Below are 27,265 nucleotides of genomic sequence, written 5' to 3'. Positions count from 1 at the left end.
TGTGGTGGCAAATGAAGTGAGGAGCTGATGCTTTTGGGATGAAATGGAAGGAGAGTAGAAGTAGTGAGTGGAGGTTGACCAGCAGCTGCAAACACATGATTAAGAACATCCCACCTAACAGGATATAGCTATATTTGAAAGCATGACAGGGGGGAATGCAGAGCATATGCAACCATATGGCCAAAAAAGTGCAAAAGATTGGAGATAGTTGTCCATCTCCTTTCACTACTAGAAAGATGTATGCCTGATTATGGTGATCACATCATGATGTGTGTGATGTTAATGGACTCATTGTGGGATCAATAGTGACCAGGGAAATGCAGTGGATTTTTTTGGTTAGGTATACAAAGCCTATGTCGTAAGACTTCTATTAACAATCCTCTATAAAAAGAAGTCTATGCTAGATTGTAATAAATAGGAACCTGGCTACAAGACTTCTTTACAGATCTTTCATATTTGAAGTGAGTATCCTTTTAAAATATATGATGTGCAAGTGGACCTTTATGAGAAAGCACAGCAAGAGTTATAGTGTGGAGACAAGCAATGTTATTGTGCAAACATTGTTTGTGCAAAAGTAAAAGACCAGCATAGTGTCACACTAGAGCTGAAAGAGTGAATGCATCCCATCTGAAATTCTGTGGTTGCCTCCTGCAGAATTCGGGAACTTGTAGTTTAGGGGAGATGCCTTTAAAATGTTCAGGCAGGCAGATCTGGGGTGTCATTGAGCTACAAGTCCCAGAATTCTGCAGGAGGCAGCAATGATTTTAGATGGATTGCACATTCTTTGCTTACTCTTTCAGCTCTAGTGTGATAAGGAAGCACTGGTTTGAGCATTGGACCACAACTCTGGAGACTGGGGTTTGAAATCCTGCTTGGTCAAGGAATCCCACTGGGTAGCCTTGAGTAGGTCATTGTATCTCAGCCTCAAAGGGAGGCAAAGGCAAGCTTACTGAACCAAATTGTGGAGAAAATACAATGATGGGGTTGTTGTAAATCTGGAATACCTTGAGGCCACACATCAACAATTCATTAGTCTCACAGAGGCCTTTAACTCCCTTTATCACCTCAAATGGTATGTTTGGTGGGGACACTAAGGCTTCATGGCAACTGATCCAGAAATATGGAACTCCCTTCTGAGGTCACATTTGAGTGGGCAAAGCTTTGGGCAGCAAACTAGGTTCTGAAGAAGAGGCCTTTTATGTGCTGTGCCATGATTTGTTTTTAGGTGGATCTTAATTTAATTGCAGGTTCAAGATATGGAATTTCATCATGCTGTGACATTTTGGGGGATATATGGTTTTAACTGTAAGTTAATCGTGATGTTATTGTAGTTTAATTTGTACATACACCCCAAAGATTTAGTTGTTTTGACATTTTTATAACCCTATTTCTATGCATTTTACTTTGTTTTTCATTTGTATTACACTGTGTCATGTTTGCTGTTAGCCACCTTGAGTCCCTATGTCAAGAGAAAATAAAGTACAGGCAGTCCCCAAGTTGTGAATAAGATCGGTTCTGGAGGTTTGTTCTTAAGCTGAATTTGTATGTAATTCGGGACAGGGACTTACATATAGATATAGATCAGTGGTTCTCAGCCTGGGGTCCCCAGATAATTTTGGTTTTAACTCCCAGAAATCCTAACAGCTGGTAAACTGGCGGGGATTTCTGGGAGTTGTAGGCCAAAAACATTTGGGGACTTCAGGTTGAGAATCACTGATATAGATATTAGCTTTGGATAGCATAGGGGTTAACACCCCTGTGGTTTTTGTTTTGCTGTCTGTGCCCATGTTCAGAAGAGTTCACCTTATTTTCTGTCCCTGTGATAACTGGTCTTTGAAAAATTTAGCTTGTTGCGGAAATAAGGACAGGCCCTTCCACACAGCCATATAACCCAGAATATCAAGGCAGATAATCCACAATATCTGCTCTGAGCTGGGTTATCTGAGTCCACGCTACCATATAATCCAGTTCTATGTGGATTTTATACAGCTGTGTGGAAGGGGCCTCAATGGAAACCCATTTTCTCCATGATAACTCTTCCAGGAGGGAATTTCCAAGGGGGGTATTTCTCTCACTTCCTGTTGTCTTACCCCTGTTCTTAACTGTGAGTTGTTCAGATGTTTGTAACTCTGAGACTACCTAACACATCAAAATAAATAAAAACAAATAAACATTTGAACAGGACAACCTCATGTTTTCTGTCACATCTACATTTACTTATCTAGTTTGCGGAGATGTCAGTGTGAGCACAGCCGTTCTATAATAAACCCAGTGAATATACAGATACATTTTTAAAGGCTGTCACGTCTGTGCTCATTAAGAAATGTGAGGGGGTGGATGTGGACAAGAGGATTCCGATCATGTGAGTCCCTTAAATAAATCTGCAGATTTTGCATGAGTTGGATGTCCTTCTCTCACATCTGTCCAGTTAGGCGATCCCACGTTGTCCGAGAATGATGGCTTTCCAAATGTAGTGTCTTGGTGGTGGCTACATAGGTGACTGTGGAGTCCTATTCTTGACCTGCATGTTCTTCCACAGTAAGGACACAGCGAGGTTTCCAGGTGGAAGGCAGTCCTGGTCAGGATTGGCTTGACATGCCTTTCTCTTGGCACGTTTCTCCCTTGAGCCCTCCATTCGTGCCTCTTCGAATTCCACTGCACTGCTGGTCACAACTGACTTCCAGTTAGAGCGCTGAAGGGCCAGGGCTTCCCAGTTGTCAATGTCTATGCCAGTTTTTAAGGTTGGCTTTGAGCCCATCTTTAAATCTCTTTTCCTGCCCACCAACATTCCGTTTTCCGTTCTTGAGTCCAGAGTAGAGTAACTGCTTTGGGAGATGGTGATCGGGCATTCGGACAACATGGCCAGTCCAGCGGAGTTGATGGCGTAGGAGCATCGCTTCAATGCTGGTGGTCTTTGCTTCTTCCAGCACACTGACATTTGTCTGCGTGTCTTCCCAAGAGATTTGCAGGATTTTTCAGAGGCAACGCTGATGGAATTGTTCCAGGAGTTGGGTGTGATATCTGTAGACGGTCCACAGCAGGCTGGTGCCTGCTGGAAGAGCACTTTGGTTTTCTCGATGTTAATTGAGAGGCCGAGCTTCTTGTATGCTTCCGCAAACGTGTTTCAAGTGGGTTGTAGATCTTCTGAATATGCACAGACTACATTACCATTAGCATATTGGAGTTCTATAACAGATGTTGTGACCTTAGTTTTGGCTTTCAGTCTGCTTAGGTTTGATAGATGATTTCCACTCCGGTGGGAAGCTTCTCATCAACAAGATGAAGCATCATAGCGATGAAGATGGAACATAAAGGGTTGTTGTATGTTTTCCGGGCTGTATGGCCATGTTCATGTCCTCAGAGGTAGTGAGGTCTGAGGATGCCTGCCACAGATGTGGGTGAAACGTCAGGAGAGAATACTTCTGGAGCATGGCCATACAACAACCCTGTGATCCCGGCCATGAAAGCCTTCAACAACACGACGGAACATAAAGTTGGTGCAATAACATATCCTTGATTGACACTTGATTCCACCTTAAATGGGTCACTTTGGGACAAAACCAATGGCTTTATGGACATAGACAATCCCTGGGACAGGATATTTTGCTCAGAAACTAAACTAATTACAAACATATATAAAAATGTACTAGAATTGAATACGGAGAACAAACAAGCATGATTAAATGGGCGAAAAATATAGGCAGATCAATCTCAATGGTTGAGTGAGAGAGCTGTTGGAAAAGAAAACTAAAGTTCACTTATACGTACGATCTCAAAGAGAACTGGATGAAGATGTTCTATAGATGGCATCTAACTCTGAAGAAACTGGGAAAAATAAATAAGACCTCAAATGAAAATCGTTGGAAATGCAAAGAGGAGGAAGGATCATACTTCCACTTATGGTGGACATGCAAAAAGGCAAAAGAATTTTGGAAAATGATTCACGAAAATATACAGTTGATTCAAGGTATCAATCTCCCCAAAAGACCAGAACTATACTTATTAGGCATATCAGAGACAGCACCATGAACCAATGATGAAAAAATACTGACCTTCTTAACCACCACAGCAAGAATAGTGTATGCAAGATACTGGAGACAAAACAAGATACCCACAAGAGATGAATAGCTAGTGAAAGTAGTCGAGATAAAGAACATGGACAGGCTCACCTTTCTCGTCTCCAAAAAACACAGAAAAGCAAGAAAAGAAACTGTCTGGAAGCAACTAGACAATTTCTTAACACAGAGAAAAATGTAAACTTATAAAGGATCCATCTTAAAGTCATACATTTAACTAGAAGAAACCCCTCCCAACCAAACAGGACTCACGGAAGTAGAAGAAACTAGAGAATGGAGAAAATAAACTGTTGGAAATCACGACAAATGAGCAAACCCCTCTGTAGTTGATCTGGAAGCAACCCCTTTCCACCCTCTCCAATTCCCCTTCCCTCCCTTTTCTTTTTTTCTTCTTCTTTTTTCCTCTTTGTTCCTCGCTTTCCTTTTCCCCTCCTTTCCCCATCCCCACGTTCCCTACTTTTTATATCCCCTCTTTTAATATCGTATGGGAAAAAATTGTTCAATAAAGATTTTTTTTTAAAATGGGTCACTTTGGGAGCTATTGCTGTCCAAGACTGCTGCTATCATATCATCATGAAAGAGCCATAGGATGTTCACAAATTTGTCAGGACATCCAATTTTTCTGTCCACTGACTAGGCATTGGGTGGGTGGACCTCTTTGGCCCTAATCTATACGGTCAATATGGCTAAGATAGGCTCTGTGACATAATGAAAAATCAAAATGTGTGTAATCCACGTACGGTTTTGCCAGAGAAAGAAGATATGTGCCACGCAGGTGAACAATAAAGAACAAATGGTTTATTCTTCTTAAACCCAGAACAACGTATGTACAATCTCCTCAGTTGCACCAATTCACATAATGTCATTCTGTGTGTCTCTCTCTCGATGTTTCATTCTTCCAACTGTCACTCTGCACCTGGTTAGCCCAAGCCTGAGCAAAATAGCAACAGTATCAAAAACTCCCAGGCTTACCAGTGCTCAATAAATCAGCTTCATGCGTCTTATTTTGCAGTTGATAATAATAATAATAATAATAATAATAATAATAATAATAACAACTTTATTCTTATACCCCGCCCCATCTCCCCGAAGGGACTCGGGGCAGCTTACATGGGGACATGCCCAGACACAACAGCGCAAAATCAAAACAAAAAACAACAAGCAAATCCACCAACAATAAAACATTAACACACATTGATGCACACACATTAGCTGATTTTTTACATATCACAACAGGCTCTGCATTATATGGGGGCCCTTCCAGACAGGCCTATATCCCAGGATGTGATCCCAGGTTTTGTGCTTTGAATTAGACTATAAGAGTCTGCACTGCCAGATAATCTGGGATAAACAGAAAACCTGGCATCCGATCCTGGGATATAGGGCCTGTTTGGGAGGGCCCAGAGTCTACACTGAGGGCATGATACATTACATGGCCATGTAGATGGGGCTGGGGCAGGCAGGGGCAAACCTGGGCCCTCTGGGTGTTTTGGACTTTAATTCCTAACACCTCAAAGAGACCCTGGCCCAGGCATGGGCAAACCTGGGCCCTCCAGGTGTTTTGGACTTCAACTCCCACCATTCCTAACAGCCTACCGGCTGTTAGGAATGGTGGGAGTTGAAGTCCAAAACACCTGGAGGACCCAAGTTTGCCCATGCCTGGGGAAGGGTCTCTTTGAGGCTGCAGAGGAGCATCGACAGGTGGTGGCCCGCGCTGCCTTCTTTCCTGGCTTGCTCGCGCGCTCTTTCTCGAGCGCGCGCGCGCGCACTCCCTCCCTCACTCGGGCACGCGCGCCCAGGGAGAGCCGAACGCTGTCTTGCCATAGAAATGCACTGGGAAAGAGAGATGCTAGTAGCGGAAAGGCGCTGAGGAGGAGGAAGAAGGAGGAGGAGGAAGCTCTGCTCTGAAGTAACACAGCAGCAGGTTGGCCCCCCGAGCATCGTGGTAGGCCCCTGTTCCGCCTCGGTTGGGGAGAGACGGTGCCCGGTTCTGGATACTGGCCGAAAGGGAAGCGCCTCCGAGCGCCTTTTGCGTCTGCGAGGTAAACTAGCCCACATTGCCTGCTCCCCTTCCCTTTCCTGAGGCGGGCTTACAACACGGCAGCAGAGGGAGAGGGGGCTGAGGCATGAGGGGTCCCAAATGAGCCTTTTCCTTCTTGGGGAGGTCAACTCCGACCTGGGGTGGGGAGTTTGAATCCCCTCCAAATGCCCCAACCTGTCTGAATGGAGGGATGACGCGCCTTGGCCCCTCTCTTTCCTCCTCTCGCCCACTTTGGGGGCAAAGGACTCCCAGGAAGCCTTTCCCTTCCCCGCTCTATACCACAAGCCAGGCTCTTGATTGGAGTAACACACCAGAGGCAGAGGCGAAGGAACCTTGAAACTTCTAAACAAGAGTTGGGACAAACTCTGGCTAAGCTCTGGGACCACAAGGAGCGCCACTTTTGCCTTGTTGGTTGGTTTGTTTGTGCCTTCAAAGTCCACTGCAGCAGTGGTTTTTTTCCTGGTTTGCATTTTGACCTACATTTTTGGGGGCAGTGATGGTGATGGTGTGTGTCTATGGATAAATGGGTTGCAGAACAGTGGGGATGGTGCTAGAAAGGCTGTGGCATATTAGTCCATGTATATTAGTTTCCTTAATCTGGCTTTGCCCTGCTTTTAATCTAATGCTAGAGAAACCCTGGTTTTAGCATGAGGGTAGCTGTTTATCTAAACAGTTTAAACAAACGCGGTTAATTGGATGAGCATTGGATCCTGAATCAGTTTTATTTGTAGCTCAAGGGCTGGAATGATTTCTTCACAAAATAGTTAAAACACTCAGACCCAGGACAGTTTACGGACAACGGCTATGTCTTTGTGTGATACATGATGTTATTTTATGTTGTGTGTTTAATACTGTTTAATGTTTTATTAAGGGAGGGTCAACTCTGATGTTTTATGCTGTTTTTATCCAGGGCATTTAATTGTTGCCAACACTGTGTGAACTGCCCTAAGTGCCCTTCTGGGTTGAGAAGGGCAGTATATAAATACAGCAAATAAATAAATAATAAATAAGTTTGCAGACACACATAGTATATAGAATTTTTGCATAGAAACTACAGAATGGAACTGGCATGTTATTTCGGCCCAAATTGGTTTATATACTGTCACTATTTTTTAATCTTTTGTCTTGTTTTCCAATGGTTAGATGTGGAATGTAATTTTTGTAATGTCATTATCTAATTTTTATAGCGGGAGCCCCTGGTGGCACCGCAGGTTAAACTGCTGAGCTGCTGTACTTGCTTGATGGTTTGAATCTGGGGAATGGAGTAAGCTCCCTCTGTTAGCCCCAGCTTCTGCCAACCCAGCAGTTTGAAAACATGCAAATGTGAGTAGATCAATAGGTACCACTCCAGTGGGAAAGTAATAGCACTCCATGCAGTCATGCTGGCCACATGACCTTGGTGGTGTCTATGGGCAACGCCGGCTCTTCAGTTTAGGAATGGAGATGAGCACCAACCCCCAAAGTCGGACATGACTAGACTTAATGCCAGGGGAAACCCTTTACCTTTACCTTAATTTTTATAGCAATATCTTTATTATTATGGCATTGAATGTTTGCCGTAACTTGTTGGAAACTATCCTGAGTTCCCTTGGAGAGATAGAGTGGGATATAAATAAGGATTATAATAATAATAATAATTAGTATTGTACTGTGTGTGTGATATACTATTATATATATACACAGTATTTATATTCCGCCCTTCTCACCCAGAAGGGGACTCAGGGGGGATCACAGAACACATATATGGCAAACATTCAGTGTCAATTATAACAGTGACAAGACAGACAACAGATAGAGGTATATATAGGCTTTCCCGTCTTTCGGCATCTTTGGAGGTTTTGCTCAGTTCCGGCCAGCGGTGGCTGCTGTCGCTCTATCTCCCTGCCAAAGAGCTTTCTTTGTTCATAAACTTCCTCCTTTTTCCTGATAAAACGCTGAGCCTAAATACCTCCCCGCTTTCATGTAGTTCCTATTTATCTACTCATATTTGTTTTCCAACTGCTAGGTAGGCAGAAGCTGGGCTAAAGGTCAGGAGCTCACCCTGACCCAGGTTTTGAACTCTCAACCTTCTGGTTGGCAAGATTTATTGCAGCTTGGTGATTAACCTGCTGTGCTAAAGCCCGGCCTTAGAGCTAAAATTAATTATCAGTCTCCCCTTGCATCTCAAGGTGGGGTGCAACATAGGCCCCTTCTACACTGCCATAAAAAGCCCGATTATCTGCTTTGAACTGGATTATATGGTAGTGTAGACTCATAATATCCAGTTCAAAGTGGATAATGTGGATTATCTGCTCCGATAATCTGGATTATATGTCAGTGTAGAAGGGGCCTTCATTAAAACACCAAAGTGGAACAAATCACTATTAAAATGCATATAACATACATACAGATAAAAGCAGCTTAAATTTTTACCTTATATCTATGGACATAAGTAAAATTAAAATGATCCTTTGGTCGAAATAGATGAAATTGTTCAGTTTTGTTCCACTGTGGTTGGCTTTTCTTGCTTTTCTATTTGTTGCTGTTAGATACACAGGGGTTACATAAATCAGTAGGTCATTCCATTCTTTTTCTTTTGTTATATTTTTTTAAAAAAAATATTGTGTAGAAGTGTCATGTCCAGTTATTCTAGCAAAATGCCAATACTTTTATCATTAGTTGTGTGTCCTGTTCATTAAACAGCTCCTGTTTTAAGTTTGCATCTTATGTTGTGCTGTGTGGAAGGCCCTAGGAATACAACAATGCACTCCTTCCTGCTTTGAGGGCATTTTGTATCTTTTGATGATTGTTCACTCTGCAGGCAACAAGTACACAAAATTTATGAAGCCTAGTACATAATGTATCTATCCTTAATCCATTTTCTATGTCATGATGCTATAGATGTATATGGAAATACCAAAGCATACTTAAACATGATTCCCAGAAACTGACAGTGAATGCTGACTCAGAAGGTTACTTTGTGACATGTTCATCAACTGTGTATTGTTCTGAAAGTTGTCATCTTGATGGAGGAAATATATAATTTACTGAATCTTTAATCAAAAAGCCAATAGACCTGATGGGCTAACAAGTGACTGTATATATTTTAAAATCATTATATGCAACAACAATGTAGAAGATTTCAGCTTTTAATAATGTTGTTAATTACTGTGCAGTTGTAACATTTTTGAAATTATTGAAAGAGACTACCGTATGTAAGCTATTCCTAAAAAATAAAATAGTTAAACCACAGTTTTAAAGTTTGAACACAATTGCACTTTGGAAGTGAATTACTGCTATATGGTTAAAACACTTGATAGAACATTATTTTCTTGCTTTTTGTTCCAGGTCACAATGTATAATAAATTAAATGTTTTTGGTCGGTTTTGTGTATATTACCAAATGCTGCAGAAAATATCTGCACATTTGCTTTTCTTGTTGTCTTTTATTATTTGAGATATTTTGGGGCTTTCCCACACAGCCATATAACCCAGAATATCAAGGCAGAAAATTCCACAATACCTGCTTTGAACTGGGTTATCTGAGTCTATACTTCCATATATTCCAGTTAAAATTAGATAATGTGGGATTCTCTTCAGCTGTGTAGAAGGGGCCTTGGTCTCCTTTTTAAAGAAAATATGTGTGGGAGTGGGGAGAGAGTTCAGGACTCATTGATATATTATAATTAATTATTGCAATGTGCTTAACTTCTGGTCTTCTGCAAATGTACTCAGAGTGTCTTCTAACAAAATAAGCACAGCCATAAAATTAAATTAAAATAACATTGCAGGTTAGAGGTTTTCTGAAAGCCAGATATTTTTTCATACTGTTGCTGCATACTATTATATATTGTCAGCGACACAACTTTTCCAACTAGGTGCTGATAGTCAAGATAACAATTCAAAGAATGAGGAGTTTTCAGTAAAGTTAAAGCTTGCTATGGAAGAACAAAAAAAATATTTTCAGTAAAATGAAAATGTGTGACCCTCAGAGTTAAATCCCTGGGAATAAGATTGCTTCTGTGCATGTAGTCAAGGCATTATATTTTGTTTTTATTGCCCCTAGCAGATTGCATTGGGAACTACAATACATGATGTAACTGTTTTTAGTATCCCGTGGTTAAATCATCTTTCCACTATGAATATTTCTATATGATCCAGGATGTTTGGCTTCTATAATGTGAGATATTCTGTTTAATGTCTTGCAGTTTCATTCCTTCTGATTTTGAAGATGTATATCTTGAGAGTGGTAGAATCAGTGAAGGAAGATTTTGTGTTCACAATTTAAGATATTATGAATTAACTACGAAATATCCTTGATCACATTGATAGTTATGCTGGATCAAAATCTGTTACAAATGAGTTAATTGATCCATATTAATGTCATCCCTACATTATGATACATACATGCTATAGATAGCAAAGGACCTTTGTGAATTTGGCATTCATTTGATGTGAATGTGAGGTGTGTTCAATGGTATGTGTATCTGTACAGACTATGCTTTTAAAAGTTTGTCAGGGAATCCAGACTGCATATGTTTAATTCTAAGGGCCAGACTAGATGGTCATTCTTAATGGCATTTGATCTATATTGTTATTCTATTCATGGAAGAATCTGACCAGCCTTTTCTGCAGAATCCAGAAGAAAATTACAATAAATTAATTGGAGAGCCCCTAACATTTCTGATGTTGCTCTGAATCCCAATGTAACTTCCCTGAGCAGCTTTTCGTGGGTTACAGATGGACAGCCAGGATTGCCTCTTTACCCTCTTCCTCAAGCATTTCAATTCTTACTCTGGATCCATTCACTGTGCTTTTTTGATGGCAAAAATGACAATGCATGGGCCCAGAGTAAGAATCATTGGATTTCAATGTGCACTTCCTTAGCTTTACTGTGTATTTTGTAGAAAGGATGGAGAAGCTTAAAATAATAAATGTATGATGTTCTGTTAGGTACTGTGATATGAAAGCTTAATTTGTAGATAGACAGAGTATATATCATTATTAAACTTATTTATTTATCCAGATTATAAAGAGGCAATAAATAAGCTACTTCCAAATAGCAAGGTTTCTCAGTGGCCTTTTCTTTGAGTTATGTGTTCAAGTTTGCTTATAAATAAATCAGCCTAAAATGAAGCAATATCTTGTTTAAAGTTACTGCTAATGAAAACTATTTTATTTTAATATTATTATTTATCATGTCAGAAGTGAATTGAGAATACAGTTAATATGTGTAGAAAAACCACAAACGAAGTTAAAAACTTGGCATTGTACTAAATTTCCTTTGACCAGAAGCTGGCTACTTGGAATGCCTCTGGTGTCGCTGTAAGGTTATTGTACATGTAGCAGTGCTCAGACTGCATTGTAGTAGGTGATCTGTGGTTTGCTCTTCTCCACACTCACATGTCATGGACTCCACTTTGTAGCCCCATTTCTTAAGTTAGTTCTGCATAGCGTAGTGCCAGAGTGCAGTCTGTTCAGTGCCTTCCAAGTCGCCCAGTCTTTTGTGTGCCCAGGGGAAATTTCTCATCCGTCATCAGCCACTGATTGAAGTTCCAGGTTTTAACCTGCCACTTTTGGACTCTCGCTTGCTGAGGTGCTCCTGTGAGTATCTCTGTAGACCTTAAAACTATTGTAATACCGATAAGCTAGTGATATTGGTGGGTGGTTTCATTAGAAAGTATACTCATAAGAAATTACTTAAGCTTATTTCTGCTTCATATATACACAGTTTGTCATTGAATTTATCCTGTTAGGAGCCAGAGTTTATTTGGATGTGGTGCTCTCAGACAGATCCTGCTGAGATCCAGGCCGTTTGCATACTCATGGATGTCTGGAACAAGCTTTAGTCTTGCTTAGACAAAACACATTGAAATCAATGAGATTTAAATTGATTATGACTAAGTAGACAGAACAATCTGTACTGTGTACATTGATCCATAGTTTAGGACAAACATGAGGCATAATGTCACATTGTATTCACCATTTTGTTTTTCATCATTTGATGATGTCTCTATGCAAAATAGTCCTTTCTCTTCATTTATGCCATGAACTGAACCTAATATCACAATATTTTTAATACCATGTGTTTAATGGAAATTATCCACATATTCATTTGAGAGGCATCAGTAAGTACTAGCTTATACATGTCCACACAAAAGTAAGTCTTAGTTTTGTGAAGGATTACAGGTGCTATACTGATGTGCTAAGCCTCAAAATGTTTTGGTGTAGGGAAAAATAAAACAACTAGGCTTTATAATTTTTGTCTGAATAATATTTTTCTGCAACTATCTAGAGTCCTGGACAAAATAAATGTCTGTACAAAGTGTTAGCAGTGTGAAACAAAGATAAAAGGTCTGATGGTCTAAATCAGAATGCTCTGGGGGAATTACTTGGATGTGATCTATAAATGTTTTCATTGGAAGGATTGCCCACTATGCTGTGATCCAGAAAGCCCCTTTAAGTTCATTACTAAGGCTTCCAAGCAAACTGTCATGATTTTTTTTGCACAGGAGAAAAGCTACGGTTGCATACATGCTGTTCTTCCCCTGATTGCCTGATCGTCAAGCTGCTTTTTGAACGTGGGTGTTCAAAGAGCAATTTGAAGACACAAAAGCACCTTTTCCAAAAGCAGAACAGAAATAAAATTGCCTGCATATCTGGAAATTGCACGTACATCCTTCTGAAGCTCAGTGTGAGATTGAAGACTTCTGGCCAGTCATAGATCTGTTTCGTTCAATTCATGAATCTATGTTCAGGACTAAGGTGAAAGGCGACATTGCATTTGAAGTGTTATGTGCAGTCAAGAAACCAGGACTGAATTCTAAACATCTGTATTTGAAAGAAAACACCAGTAGTTTCATTATACTTGAATGATTCAAGGGTCTTCTGAGCTGCTACTCTGCTAATTTAAACATTTGTACTGGCATATTGTAGTTCTTCACAGATCCCAATCTGGGTATGCATTTAGGAAATTGCTACTTGAAAATATTTTGATATAAAAATTTCCCAGAACATAGAAAAATAACACTTCATGATGAAGGGTATATGCAGTGAACTCTCATAGATATTGAAATCTGGTAACAGTCAATATGTAGAGGAGAGAAGCATATTATCTTTCCATGCACTTACTGTTCATAGAGCTGTGTTGTTTTACAGGTAATATGCAATAATATGGAGCCTCTGATGGCACAGCGGGTTAGACCGCTGAGCTGCTGAACTTGCTAACCGAAAGGTTGGCAGTTTGAATCTGGGGAGCAGAGTGAGTTCCTGCTGTTAGCCCCAGATTCTGTCAACCTAGCAGTTTAAAAACATGCAAAAGTGAATAGATCAATAGGTACTGCTTCAGCAGGAAGGTAACAGCGCTCCATGCAGTCATGCCAGCCACATGACCTTGGAGGTGTCTACGGACAACGCCGGCTCTTCGGCTTAGAAATGGAGATGAACACCACTCCCCAGAGTCATACACAGCTAGACTTGATGTCAAGGAGAAACCTTTACCTTTTAATATAATAACATAATTAATACTAATGTAGCAGTGTTTCTGCTTTCCATTCTAACAATTGCGCTATTAGTAATGGAATGTTTTATCAGACATTATTTTAGCATTGTCAATGGCATTGTCAAGGAAATCCCATCACATATGATAGGATCAAAATATTATTTTAATTTTAGTTTCTATCATGTGCTGCAATGCTGGACTGTTATAGAAAACTGGGTACTTGTGGTCTTTTTAGTATGCAGTTCTGGTTCAAGGAAATTCCCCAATATTTACTGGTCTCTCTATTTTACACTTAAAGTGTTCTTTACATATTTACATTAAAAATAGTGAAATATTTCCCCCCAAAGCCACTAGATCTGGTTTGTTGTTGGGGAAAATGATGTCTCTTTGAAGATGAACAATTTGGCATGAGATAAACCATGCTGTTTTCTAGTTAAAATTTCCAAATACTGTATTAAGATTAATTGTATGTATCTCACCATTTAGACAATTAATGTTAATATTTGTAAATTTTAACTAGAAAGATAGCATGGTTTATCTCATGCCAAATTGTTTGAATTATATATATCTCACAATTTAGACAGGAGCCCCTGATGGTGCAGTGGATTAAACCCTTGTGCCGGCAGGACTGATGACTTGAAAGTTGGGTTGCTGACCTGAAGGTTGCCAGTTGGAATCCAACCCAGGGAGAGCATGGATGAGCTCCCTCCATTAGCTCCAGCTTTATGCGAGGACATGAGAGAAGCCTCCCACAAGGATAGTAAAAACATCAAAACATCAAATAGTCTCCTAGGCAACGTCCTTGCAGACGGCCAATTCTCTCACACCAGAAGCGACTTGCAGTTTCTCAAGTAGCTCCTGACCCACACACACACACACACACACACACACACAATGTAGACTTTAGAGCTCAGATTGGGATTTAAAAAAGACAAATCCCTCTTCTTGTCACCTAGATATGGAGAGATCGTTTTCCAGAATCAGCCAGGTTTGCTTGAGTCATAGGAGCTGGATATTTTAAGAGTACACTTAGTCTTTTGAAGATAATAAACAATACAGTCTATAGAAAGAATAAACAATTTGCAAACCATTTGAGAAAAGGGAGTGGAAAAATATTTGTATGCCGTTGTTGCAGATGATTGCTTAGACATCAATATAGGCAGATATGACAGCATATAGTAGTAGATGTTACTTTAGGCCTCCAAGAGTTTTTAGTGCTGCAAAATTAATCTCTTGTGGTTTAAAATGGTAAAGCTATTTGATGCTAACAAACAGGTTGTCAAAATCATACCATTTTGTTTCACGTTTCAATACTGCTCTAAATGTTGTGCGTAGTTCTGTTTATAGTAAGGGTGGGTGGAAATGGTGTTTGGTTCATTTTGTTCATAAGAGCTCCACAAAAATTGTATTCTTCTCAAATTTGATAGGAAAAGAATTGTGCTTTAAAAAGTTGAATGACAGACAAGAAACACTGACCGATTCACTCCGGGTTTAGAGAGCTTTGCTCTTAATGTTCTGGTTCTGAATTGCTATTTGTTCAGTCATGTTTGCTTGGAATTAGGGTGACCACCTCTTAAGTTTTACTGACAGACGTTTAATAGCTTTCTGGCAGGCAGGTACAAAATGACCTGCTCTGTTCTTGGTATAGCTATACTTTTTGAATTTGGCCAGTACAGGCTTCTTAAGTCTTTTGATTTTTCATGTGAGATTTCCAAAATTCATAGATTTATTTCTCAGCTAAAGAGTAGGATTTTGAAATTACAGTAATTCATATTTGAGTGAGGGAAACAGCTGACAGATTTCTCCCATTAGAGCGGCACTAGTTAGGTTGTGTAAGTAACACCAAAGGATTACCAAAGAGAAGGGTCTAAAGTGCAAGCATTCATACCAAGCAAGTTGAAGGACAGGTTGTGGTGTTCAACTCTTGTGCTGCCTTGCAACCAGAGTGTCAATACATTTCTTGAATACTATATATACTGTATATATCCAAATGTTAACATGACAATTGATTGCATTTTTCTCCTTATTCTCCTTATTCTCTCAAATCTATTTAAAGATTGTTTCCTGTTGTTCATGAGTCTTTTCAGGACAAGTTGTAGTATTGAGTTCTTTTGCTGCCTTGCAACCAGAGTACCATTATATTTATTGCCTACTATGCATTATAATGCAGTATAATGCAACAACAAATGCATTATATTGCTGTATCTATCCAAACATTAACATGATGATTGATTGAATTTTCCTCCTTATTCTCCGATATCTATTTAAAGATTGTTTCCCATTGTTCATCAGTCTTTCCAGGACAAGTTATAGTATTAAATTCTTTTGCTGCCTTGCAACCAGATTACCAATATATTTATTGCATACTATGCATTATAATGCAATATAATGCAACAACAAATGCATTATATTGCTGTATCTATCCAAACATTAACATAATAATTGATTGCATTTCCACCTAATTCTCTGATATCTATTTAAAGATTGTTTCCTGTTGTTCATCAGTCCTTTCAGATGTAATGGGTGGTTGAGTGAAACTTACAGTTAGAAGGATACCACTAATTATCTGCAGCAAAGGCTCCTGCCAGTATAATGAGATTTAACTTCCAAACAGGTCATATCAGTTGATTGATCATTCCGGAGAGTAGTTTTCTACAGCTGGATTCATGTTTCATAAGAAAAAGATACATACGATTTTGGCAGGTCATTTTTACTGTCATTTTTTTCTATATAAACTGTGCCCTTTAATATATGAAGTATTCAGCTCCTTGCTTCCTTTTTTATAGACCCCAAGGATTTTTAGTACCTGAAGCCAGAATTTCTGGGAATTTTGATGTAGCATTAATTCTTCTTCTTTTATTAATAATAATATAAAAAAGAAAACACAGGAAGAGCATAAATTCTCATCTTTCTCCAGGATATTATCATGACATTTCTAACTGTTTATTTTTAGCAGGAGCCCCGTCCATACTATAACATGTAATCAGAAACACCTTATGAGGGGGAGTAGCATGTTAGTCCATAGCAGTATAAATTACACAGTCTTGTGGGGTCTTAAAGACTGGCATACTTAATCTCTTGTCTTATTTTCACGGATGCTACCCAGCCTACTTTGTTAGAAGCATCTGAAGGAAATGTTATGTGCTGTGCTTTTTAAATGTGAAAGAATGACTGTAATTCATCTCCAAATCTGAAATACTTGCCTGCATGAGGTTTGACATGTAACAGATCAGAACTTCCTCTAAGACAGAAATCTTATACCAAATACAAAAAAAGTGTCAAGATATGAGAATAACACAAACGATCCCCCTAGCCTTAATGAGAAATGTGGCCATGCCCATTTTCTGTTTATTCTAGTAATAAGGCTATGTACCATGTTTCCCCTAAAATAAGACCTCCCCAAAAAATAAGACCTAGTAGGGGTTTGGGGGGATTGCCAAATATAAGGCCTCCCCTGAAAGTAAGACCTAGCAACTAAGGCTGCAGCAGAGTTCCATTGGGAAGCATGGCTGCAGGGCAGAAGCAGCACTCATACATACACACCGGAGGGAGGGAGAGAAAGTGCTTGCTGGCCTTGCCTTGCCTGTCCCCAAGCCTCCGTGGCTGCTGCTGCGCTGCTGTTTCTTCCTTCCGAGAGAAGGCTCCTTCCTGGCCATGCTCCCTTCGCCCCCAAGGCTTCTGATTGGCTCCTGGGCCAGGGCAAGGGAGGGTGGGAGGGAAGGAAGAGGGCTTTCCACTCGTCCTGCTCTTTCTGTTTCTTAAAGGTACAGGACGCATAGGGATTCTCCTCTCATCCTTATTCCTATCCTATGCCATGAAACTTATTATTTTATACTATTATTCTATTACCATATTATTATCATCATATTCTGTTACTATTATTATATCCCATTATTATATTATCCTATTAATATATTTTATATCATTATATTATATTTTTCTATTATTATATCATTATATTATATTTTTCTGTTATTATATCATTATATTATTATTCTATATTCTATTATATTTTCATATTATTATATTATTATTCTGTTATTATTATATTCCATTTTATATTATCCTATTACTATATTTTATATCATTCTATTCCATTCTATTATTCTATTATATTATCCTATTATTATATTATTATGCTATTATGTTATTATATCCCATTATTATATTATCCTATTAATACCATATTATTATCATATTCTGTTATTATTATATCCTATTATTATATTATCTCATTAATATATTGTATATCATTATATTATTATTATATTATCATATTATTATTATAGTATATTCTATTATTCACATTCATGACTACATTGAAACTAGAATGGAGAGAAATCAGCGTGGAAACCTTGTGAAACCTAAACTGCAAGAGGTACAATAGATTGTTGTACATGTAAATAATGGTAGTAAGAAGAAATTCTTGATAGGATTCATAGTTTGTCTGGTTATGCTGGTTTGTGATGACAACTACTTTACAGTATATAATAAATGTTCATTTTGTTGTTATAAATGTGAGCTCTTCTTCATGGAAAATAAGACATCCCCTGAAAATAAGACCTAGTGCATCTTTGGGAGCAAAAATTAATATAAGACCCTGTCTTATTTTCGGGGAAACAGGGTAGATAAAAACTGAACTCCTTTGTTGTACCTGCTGTGTTTGTATTTTTCAACTATAGGTAAGTATATCTGTAATTATTTGGATCATTCTAAAGAAGAAAATAGCACTTTACACATGAAAGTAGTGATATAGAAAAATTCTGTAAAGGACTAAAAAGATGAATTTGCAGAATGTCAGGTTTATCCGTGATATCTATCTATCTATCTATCTATCTATCTATCTATCTATCTATCTATCTATCTACCTACCTCACAATCATTTCCCCATAAAATGAGTTGGGTGGTCAAGTGTTGCACTTAAAGTTTTCTTGCTGTAGAGAAAATATCTATCATTTCCCTACATGTTATGAAACAATCAAAAGAATGCTGCAAAAATGCAAATGCTTTCACATTGTGGCACTGGATAAAATGAAACAAAAAAGAAAAGAGACATTCCTGTAAAAATGGAATAATGCTGTTTCAGACATAAATAGCCCACAACTCCAAATAGTGCTGAAGAGCATTTCATAAGTGGATTAATGGATAATTAGCACTTATTTGTTGTTTAAACAAGGGGTATTTAGGAGGTTGATTTATGAAAATATCCAAATGGCTATGTTGATGAATGTAATACATTCTTTTGTTTATATATTACAAAAATCATATTATGGCAATGCCTGTTATTACATGCAAAAGAAGGCTCAATTATGTTTGCAAACTTCCTAGAGGTCATCAGCCAAGATATTTGTTTTTGGTTTGCCTAATGAAGTCGGCCATAATTGCCATAAAGTAGAATTTAAAATTTGTCTTACAGGCAACATGGCTACTTTGCTTTTTTGTACAATTTTCAAGAGCTGCTATAATAAAAACAAAATAATTTGGGGAGGAAGATTACAGCACCATCAAATGAGAATTTCAACTTACTTTTTCAGATGTGTTTGGTATCTGACTACATGTTGATATTACCCCCAAAGCCACTTGCGGTAAACACTTGTGCATTGAAGCACTTTGACAGATGCATTGATGGCGTACAATATGCAGTCCACAGATATTTAAGAAATTATAGAGTTGAGAGATTTTAGAATTTATCTTGCAGGCAAATGGCTATTTGTTTTTTGTGTAGTTGGGGTAGCCATGTTAATCCGTTTTAGTATAAAACACTAAATTGGGGAGGAATGCGGCAACACCTTTAAGTCTGTTTGTATTTTCCTGGAAGATTTTGTTGGAATAAATTAGAAATAGCAAAAAACTATGTAGGTTTGGGCCAGATTTGATGAGACAGTGGACATCTGCTATCAGATTTCTTGTCCTTTTATATTTGTCTATAGTGTAATTTCATGTACTTCATGTATTAATGACAATGGCATTGTGGAACTGATGATTTTTCCTAATAGGCATATAAAAACCAATTTCAGAGAAATTGCTCACAGTAAAGGGACCTCTCCTCCAGTTATATGATGATCCCAATTAGTATTGGAAAATAACTGCAGTCTCTGGGCACATATCTTTTTGGCATGAATATGTGGAGACCATCTTTTGAAAACCACTAGTGAAAAAAGGCATGATCTTGTTAGAAGTTGGAAGTTAGAACAAGTGATATTCACAAGCATTCATGTAAAGGCACACAGGTAACTCAGCTGTTAAACTGAAGAACCATGTATTTAAACTGCCAAGGATAAAGACATGCCACTACAAAAAAATATTTGATTAGCAGAGTTTTAAAGATATTTCTGTGCGGTTGCAGTTGCCCAAAAGATATACACTCCCTTGAAACCTCTTAGTTAAAATATGCACTCAGAGATAAAAAAAAACCAAGTCTTTGAAAAATAACATATCTTGTTTACTCACAAACATCTTGTATTAATTCACCATACAGGCACGTTTCTTATTGACGTTTAGTTACAGATAGAATGTAGCTTCTCTATGTTGAGTACACAGGATTTCATTCCTAATCAATAGTCCATAGTATAGTTGTACTCACTGAAGTCCATAAGCATACTTCTATATTGAAGTCCAAACAGCAACATACATACATCCACCTCCACTGAGGTCTGATGCAAAAAGTGAATACAAAATGGAATCCTGAGTTTGAACATTCTCAGTACAGTCACATGTCTACAACCCCTCCCACACCAAAGAGGTCAGTCAAACTGGCAAATCAACATATACAGAGAATACAGGTTAGCAAATACAGTAGAGTCTCACTTATCCAACACTCGCTTATCCAACATTCTGCATTATCCAACGCATTTTTGTAGTCAATGTTTTCAATATATCGTGATATTTTGGTGCTAAATTTGTAAATACAGTAATTACTACATAGCATTACTGCGTATTGAATTAATTTTTCTGTCAGATTTGTTGTATAACATGATGTTTTGGTGCTTAATTTGTAAAATCATAAACTAATTTGATGTTTAATAGGCTTTTCCTTAATGCCTCCTTATTATCCAACATATTCACTTATCCAACGTTCTGCCGGCCCGTTTATGTTGGATAAGTGAGACTACTGTATATACATTAACAAATGAATAGTGAAAGGCTTGGGAGGTTGCTATTTCCACCAGCTAGGGCCTGTCCATTTGGTCTATTTGTTGAAATGTAAAGACACAAAAGATCTAATCACATATTTTAGTTGCTTAATTTGAATACTAAAATTATGCTGACAGCTATTGTAGTAGAACTACAATAATGTTTGAAACTTTTAAAGTAAATTTGTTTTTGTTAAAATACAGCATAATTGTGTCTTATTGCAATCAGACTACATTGTATATCTGATATCGGGAAAAGCATGGCATTTTGCAAAAGAAATGATAAGAATCAACATTTCATTTAACTGAGTAACAAAATTGTAGAATATTTGGCAAAAATGCAATACACGGTAATGATAGAGCTATAAATGACAGTCAGATTTCTAAGAGAGTCTATAAATATCAAATCTGTGGGATGTGAAATGTAAAAGTGATTAGACTATCCAAGTTTAGAATGCCGTTTTAAGATACAATCAATGAAGGGATCGTGCAAGACATGTTGCCGTCTTGGTTTGATACAGTTCTTCTCAAAGTAGAGATGCATAGTCCAACACTAGTTGCTCTGACAACTGAAACATAAAGCCCCATAAAATCTCACTCATCCAACTCGGCGGTAAAATACAGTAACAAAATAGATACTGAGGAATAACAATAGCCAATTAATAATGTTAGGGCAAGCTTGGACAAAGAGCTGACTTTAGGGATAATTGAAAGCTGTAAAGCATTTCCTTTGTGTGTACTCAAAATTGTTTATCCTGTGAGCTCTTTTTTTTAAAAGCCATTTACATTTTTATTCTATAAGCTGCCTTGAGGATCTTGATAAGACATAAAAAGTAAAATATTATGACATTTAAAGAGTTTGAAATACTTCATTCCTTATAAAATGACCTAGACCAGCAGAAAGAAAGAGAGGGAGAGATTGTACTGATACAGTACAATTTTGTTCCATACTGTATTGCTGTAGTATTCCCATTTCTCTTTTTCCTAACTCCTCCTGTAAGAATGGCTATATTAGTGTAAATTCTTTATATATAATTTGAATAAGAAATAAGTATAGATCAGCTGTGAAATCAGGCTGTGGAATAACAGAACAGTTGTTGAAATAAGTGTAGAGCAGCTGTGAAATCATACTGTGGTATAATAGAACATTTTCATATTATCCTTTTCTAAGTAATTTTTTTTTGTGAGAGTGTGTGGTCAGACTGTGTTTTTCTTTGTTCAGTGTAGACAAGCTCATCTATGTTGGAAGACTGACAAAGCTGAACCATATTAGAAGATTCCTATCTCATGTTGGCTGTGGGCCCCTTATAAGGAGCTATAAGTGCATGTCAATGTTTTGTTATATTTTTTGCTTTTTTCATGAAAAGTGTTTTGCCATGGAAAGTGTTAGATTAACATGTCATATAAGAAACACTTCCCTGGTGTACACTGTCATACAAAACTCTTGACATTTGCATTTATGATTTACTTCTCACAGAACCATGCCAGAACACAATTTTACAGTATGTGGCAAAATACAAGAAAACAATTCTTTCTCTTGCAATCTGTAAAATTTGATCAGACTGCCAATTAAATAGTATTTTGCCACTGATGATAGAGTATATCTTCCACTTCATCCAAACATAGTCAGGTCATTTAATGGAATATAGTAGATTATATAGCACCTACAGTTATTGCCATTCTGTGCCTTGCCATTTCGGCTTCCATTGCATAGTTGCAATGTTAACTCTAAACTGGGGTCTTTCCTTTTTCTATTTATTACTCCCAGAAAATGCATATATGGTCTCAGCCATAAAGCAGTAAAGAAGACAGTCTCTTTTTTCCTATTCTAAAACATTTTGTTGTATTTCCACTTGAAGGGGAATTGCTTTATTTATCCAGAGGCTTGACTCCTGGTAAAGGGATGGGACAAGAGACTTAAACTCTCCCAAGACTTCACTATGTGGGGTTGAACCCTATTGTTTTGACAAGAAAAAGGAGGCAATAGGGCCTCTGTGAGGAGAAGATGGGGTGATGGTGACAAGGGACAGGGAAAAGGCAGAACTACTTAATGCCTTCTTTGCCTCTGTCTTCTCACGAAGGATTAGTGGAAATCCAGCCCCAAATAGGGAAACAAGTGTCCAGGAACACCTGGCCTCTCTAAACGAATTCAAGTCCCCAGGGCCAGATCAACTACATCCAAGAGTATTGAAGGAACTAGCGGAAGTTATTTCAGACCCACTGGAAATTATCTTCGAGAGTTCTTGGAGAACGGGAGAAGTCCCAGCAGATTGGAGGAGGGCGAATGTGGTCCCTATCTTCAAGAAGGGAAAAAAGAACGACCCAAACAATTACCGTCCAGTCAGCCTCAGGTCGATACCAGGCAAGATTCTGGAAAAGATCATTAAGGAAGTGGTCTGCAAACATTTAGAAACAAATGCGGGCATTGCTAATAGCCAACACAGATTTACCAAAAACAAGTCATGCCAGACTAATCTGATCTCTGTTTTCGATAGAGTTACGGGTTGGGTCAATACAGGAAATGCTGTACCTGGATTTCAGTAAGGCCTTCGACAAAGTCCCCCACGACCTTCTGGCAAACAAACTAGTAAAATGTGGGCTAGACAAAACTATGGTTAGGTGGATCTGTAATTGGCTAAGCAAACGAACCCAAAGGGTGCTCACCAATGCGTCTTCTTCATCTTGGAAAGAAGTCACTAGTGGAGTGCCGTAGGGCTCTGTCCTGGGCCCGGTTCTGTTTAACATCATTATTAACGACTCAGACGAAGGGTTAGAAGGCATGATCATCAAGTTTGCAGATGACACCAAATTGGGAGGGATAGCTAACACTCCAGAAGACAGGAGCAGAATTCAAAACGATCTTAACAGACTAGAGAAATGGGCAGAAACTAACAAAATGAAGTTCAACAGGGACAAATGCAAGATACTTCACTTCGGCAGAAAAAATGGAATGCAAAGATACAGAATGGGGGACGCCTGGCTCTAAACAGTATGTGTGAAAAAGATCTTGGAGTCCTCGTGGACAACAAGTTAAACATGAGCCAACAATGTGATGTGGCTGCTAAAAAAGCCAACGGGATTCTGGCCTGCATCAATAGGGGTATAGCGTCTAGATCCAGGGAAGTCGTGCTACCCCTCTATTCTGCCTTGGTCAGGCCACACCTGGAATACTGTGTCCAATTCTGGGCACCGCAGCTGAAGGGAGATGTTGACAAGCTGGAAAGCGTCCAGAGGAGGGCAACTAAAATGATCAAGGGTCTGGAGAACAAGCCCTATGAAAGAGCGGCTTAAAGAACTGGGCATGTTTAGCCTGCAGAAGAGAAGGTTGAGAGGAGATGTGATAGTCATGTACAAATATGTTAGGGGAAGTCATAGGGAGGAGGGAGCAAGCTTGTTTTCTGCTGCCCTGCAGACTAGGACGCGGAACAGTGGCTTCAAACTACAGGAAAGGAGATTCCACCTGAACACCAGGAAGAACTTCCTCACTGTGAGGGCTGTTCGGCAGTGTAACTCTCTGCCCCAGACTGTGGTGGAGGTTCCTTCTTTGGAGGCTTTTAAACAGAGGCTCGATGGCCATCTGTCGGGGTGCTTTGAATGCGATTTCCTTCTTGACAGGGGGTTGGACTGGGTGGCCCATGAGGTCTCTTCCAACTCTACTATTCTATGATTCTATGACAAAGGCAAGAGGTTCTTTTGTGATTGAAATCAATAACCATCTCTATATGAAAGCTTTATTGCCAACTTTCACTGAAAATAGTATACTCCAAGGATACAGAAAAAGCACCGTTTCCATTCAGTGCTGGTACAGCAGCAGACTGTTCACAGCACTATCATGACCTAAGGCACTTCTACTTAAACTGTGGGGTCCCCTTAGCTCAATGTGGCAACAGTAAAATGTGGCAACTGTAAAAGCTTTCTGATGCCACCCATTTACACAAGCCTGATAGCAACAACATGCAGTGTTTACAGTGGACTCCACAGAAAATGCTTTAGCTATACTCCATAAAAAGGAGTCATATAAGGTTGGAAGGGGTCATGAATGGAAAAAGTTTAAGAAGCACTGATCAACAGTCTGTGTTGAAGCTCACTGAGCACTAGCCCAAGGAGTCTTACTTACGAATGTGAAACCCTTTGGTCTATGTGTGATTTTACACTTCTGTCCTAATTAGTGCACCTGTGGGTAGACTTTATGACATGTCATGCATCACACTAAGACCTCATTCCATTTGGAGCATAAAGCGGGGAAGGTCATCTTCTTGCTGTACCGTGTCATGTTTTTCTGTTTTTAAGGTAATTCATTTGCTGTTCATTTCTACAGAAATCCATTGCTTTCTGAGCTCTCATGTGGTCAAGTGTATTCTCCACCCATACCGCTTTCTTCTTTTACATTAAAAAAGGGGAAATCTTAGAATTGCGGAAATCTGAATTCTAAGACTAAAAAAAAAGGGGGGGGATATAGCTACAGGGAATTGGTAATATATCATAATTAATAATAATAATAATAATAATAATAATAATAATAATAATAATAATAATAATATTGATAATAAACTTTATTTATATCCCGCCAGCATCTCCCCAGAGGGATTCAGGGCAGCTTACAAAGCACCACAGGGTGCAGCATACAATATAAAATGGTACATGAATATAAAACAAATTGTAATAACAACCACAATCAACATATATAACATAAAATCAAAACATTTGAGGGTAAAACTAGCTGCCATCAATTCACAACTAAAGTGCCAGAGTGTCAACCTCAAAAGCCTGTTTAAAATAACATGTTTTTAAGCTGGATTGGAAAGATTGAAGGGTGGGGGCTAATCTAATCCCCTTCGGGGATGTGCAATTCCTGAAGAATAATATATTTTTTTAAAAAAATTACTGTAAAAGTTTCATGCAAGAGGATTAGTGGCAAGAAAAGGAGAATCGAGGCACATTTTGAGATCACACACAGGAAGACCCACACTTTGATGCCAATTCAGTGATCTAAAATGGGGGAATCTGACAGTTCCCATCCCATGATAAAATGAGTACCTTTACCTGTTTCTGCGTGAATTGGGAGCTCTGAAGACAGTTGCTCCCCAACTCCAAATACCTCAATTTCTGCACACTTTAAAAACCTTTTAAAAAGAGAGTCCCATCAGGAAGCTCTGGAAGTAGTCTTGTATCGTTTTATAGGCTCCGTGGGTTTCCATCTTTAAAATGTTTTTAAAGTGTCTAGAAACAAGGGGAAACCTGCATCTGATGAGGTCCCTCGTCTTTGAAGGTCATGTTCCCAATTCTTATCAACAGTCCTTGGACATCTCCATAGGTGCAGATGTTTATACCAACTGTGTCCTGAGCTGACAAGGATTCCGCCCTAATTTTTCAGGTTTGTTCCATTCCAGGAACTAACCATGTTTGTCAAATGTGTGTGAAGTTTAATTCTGTAGCTTCTTGAACATGGGTAGATATGAAACACACCAACTAATTTCTCATTACTGGGGTCTTTCAGCTCCTTTCCCATTCATCCCATTAGGGAATGAACCACCAGGATCCCTATGTAGCTATGTCACCTCAGGATTTATCAATCAAAACAAACACGTGCACAGATATTCACAGGCAACTGTTGTAGTTGAGATCTCCTAGGAATAACAAAGTCTGTGTGCAATCTGTTTTATGTGTTCTTGTTTGGGCCTCTGGTGGCACAGTGTGTTAAAGCGCTGAGCTGCTGAACTTGCGGACCAAAAGGTCCCAGGTTCAAATCCTGGGAGCTGAATGAGCGCCTGCTGTTAGCCCCAGCTCCTGCCAACCTAGCAGTTCGAAAACATGCAAATGCGAGTAGATCAATAGGTACAGCTCCGGCGGGAAGGTAACGGCACTCCGTGCAGTCATGCCGGCCACATAACCTTGGAGGTGTCTGTGGACAACGCCGGCTCTTTGGCTTAGAAATGGGGATGAGCACCAAACCCCCAGAGTCGGTCACGACTGGACTTAATGTCAGGGGAAACCTTTACCTTTACCTTTACCTTGGGAATAAGGTGCACAGAACACACAGGGGGGCATCTAAATACACATTTCATTTGTAAGAGTTTTCATAGTCTGGCTAATTGAATAATAATAAATGAAAGAAGTAATTTGTCCTTCCCTTTGGCTGCCAGGCATTATAAGAGCTATTGTGATTAGCTGAATGGATTTCAAATCATGAAAGAAGGAGGTATATTGCCCTGTTTTCAATGACCTGGGAAATATCTATGCTCTTTGGTTCTTTCATTGAGCCAACATACTTATTGGATTAGGAGAATGGGACAACAAAGCTTGCAGAAGAAATTGTAGAAAAAATTGAAGAAAGTCTACTGTATATAGCATGCTAGGCAAGTCTGTAGCCAAAGGGGGGGGGGAATATGGTTTCAACCCCCCCCCCAATTTTCAGGTATAAAAAACCCCTGGTATACTTCTGAATTTTAGCCGGTTAACCAATTCCCCATGTTAAGTCTATCAGAAGCAAAATTGCAAGCACTATCCCAACCAAATTTTGATAATTTATTCACACT

General features: G+C 38.8%; 1 protein-coding gene across 2 annotated transcripts in view; it reads left to right on the top strand.

Annotated features, from left to right (window-relative positions):
• The first annotated feature begins 5,879 nt into the window (after window positions 1-5,879).
• Window positions 5,880-27,265, top strand: part of pde4b (phosphodiesterase 4B) — a 352,571-nt gene continuing 331,185 nt past the window's right edge. For both annotated transcript variants that reach the window (XM_003226759.4, XM_008119709.3), the window contains exon 1: window positions 5,880-6,118. The gene's annotated coding sequence lies outside the window, so the exon portion shown is untranslated. The remainder of the gene's footprint in view (window positions 6,119-27,265) is intronic.

Source organism: Anolis carolinensis, chromosome 4 (genome assembly GCF_035594765.1).
Source record: "Anolis carolinensis isolate JA03-04 chromosome 4, rAnoCar3.1.pri, whole genome shotgun sequence".
Taxonomy (NCBI): domain Eukaryota; kingdom Metazoa; phylum Chordata; class Lepidosauria; order Squamata; family Dactyloidae; genus Anolis; species Anolis carolinensis.
Note: the sequence above shows the minus strand (reverse complement) of the source record. Positions and strands in the feature narration are given on the sequence as shown.